At 52.5% G+C, this 1,748-nt stretch overlaps 1 long non-coding RNA gene across 1 annotated transcript in view; it reads left to right on the top strand.

The window, feature by feature from the left end:
- LOC102387382 overlaps positions 1-1,748 on the top strand; it is a 10,696-nt gene that overhangs the window by 676 nt on the left and 8,272 nt on the right. The gene's annotated exons all lie outside the window — the stretch shown is intronic.

Here is a 1,748-nt window from a genome sequence, read left to right as displayed (position 1 = left end):
CGAGCCCGGCCGTAGGCTAGTGCGGCAACACCCCTCAGACAGAGGCAAGGTGCTACAGTTGCCCTTGAGAGGACGGGGAGTAGTGGCACAGTGAGTGGGGAGCGCCCTATTGAGGAGCCCGAGACGGGCGTAGCGAGCCCGGCCGTAGGCTAGTGCGGCAACACCCCTCGGACGGAGGCAAGGTGCTGCGGTTGCCCCTTTGCAAAAAGGGAGTAGTGGCACAGCGAGCCCGGATCAGAAAGGGTACCCGTGCGATTAGCCTGAGGGACCGGAGGCCCGCTTGAGGGTCCTGGAGCAGGATCACACCTTTAGAGAAGGCCCAGAGTGGGCTTGATGAGAGTCCTGAGTGAGGGACTAAGTATTAGAGAGAGCCCAGAGCGGGCTAGACCACAGGGGAGGCCCAGGAATGGGCTAGATTACAGAGGAGGCCCGGGAGAACGGGCGTGTATCGAGACAGACCAACCTCCAGTACATCAGCGAGGCTTGGGGCGTGGTATTAGGGGTTGGTAGGAGCCATGCGCAGCCCATAAGGCTAGGGTGCCTGGGAAGCACCCATCATACCGGGAGACCACAGGAGTCCGGGTGAACCACGGGGACGGAGGTCCCGAGTAGTCGTGCCCAGGGAGTCATAGGCAGCCTCCCAACTTTATATTTACCAGCAAGACGTGGCGGGTGAGAATAGGAGGGTGTCTTGGGCCAGCCTTGACATGGAGCGAGGGACCTCGAGGAGATCACGGCCCTCCTAAGGGGCCCCGCCGTGACAATGACAAATACAAATGGCTGACTCCTTGAACATTCTGGAACAATGCTTGGCTCAATTTTACAATGGTCCTTTCTGATCTGATTGTCCTAGAAGATGTAAATTCATTCTCTAGCCTCATGTATAACCAATTCAGAAGTACTGTAACCTTTCAGTAGGGCTGCCTGGAATCTTTCAACCTTTTTTGTCAGAATGTGTTAGTTCATCAAAACTGAAACTTTTAACCAAAAAAAAGATCTTGCCTTCAGTATGGAAATTGATGTGAGTCATGAGAGTCCTGGTTGTTAGGAAACTCATCTGTTACATGGGAAGCCCAAGTTTAGGTCTCCATTTCAAATCAGGAAAAACAAAAATTGGAACTCCAGTTTCTGATCCCACCAAACTTCAGTCTCAGATACACTGCTGTAACAGGGAACCCTAGCACTGTTACTAAGAGACAGGGTGGTCCCTTTAAATCCAGAACCTTCCAGTCACAGCTGGCTAGTCAAGTAGGGGTTAAGGCTCAAGCTGTGCCAGCTGGTCAGGTGACAGGAAGAGGAAGTCCAGGATCCTACAAACGGTGAGTGGAGAAGGCCAGAGGGGCAGCAGAGAGGGGGATTTCCAATGACCACGGTGCAGCAGCCGCAGTCTTTCAGAAGAATATGCCATGCTGTGAGCCAGAAGCACAATCATCTAAAGCAGGGGTGTCCAACCTTTTTGAATGTGGGGCCAGATCATGAACTTTTTATCACCCAGTGGGCCAGCGAGCCATATTCAAAGACTTCACAGGAAGCAGTGAAATTCAGCAGGTGAAATTCTATAGCCTGTGTTACACTGGACATCAGACTGGATGAGACGGACTCTTCTGAGGGTGCCACAGAACTTCCCCTTGCTTCCACCTTTTAATGGGGTCCTTTCAGTTATAAGAACAAATCTTCTTATGGATGCACAGGATGGATACACAAAGCTTCTAATGGATGCACAGGAGGAGCCGGGCGAGGGCCGTGGT

This window comes from Alligator sinensis, unplaced genomic scaffold, assembly GCF_000455745.1.
Source record: "Alligator sinensis unplaced genomic scaffold, ASM45574v1 scaffold267_2, whole genome shotgun sequence".
Lineage (NCBI taxonomy): Eukaryota > Metazoa > Chordata > Crocodylia > Alligatoridae > Alligator > Alligator sinensis.
The sequence above is the reverse complement of the archived record's forward strand: the minus strand, read 5'-3'. Positions and strand labels throughout refer to the sequence as shown.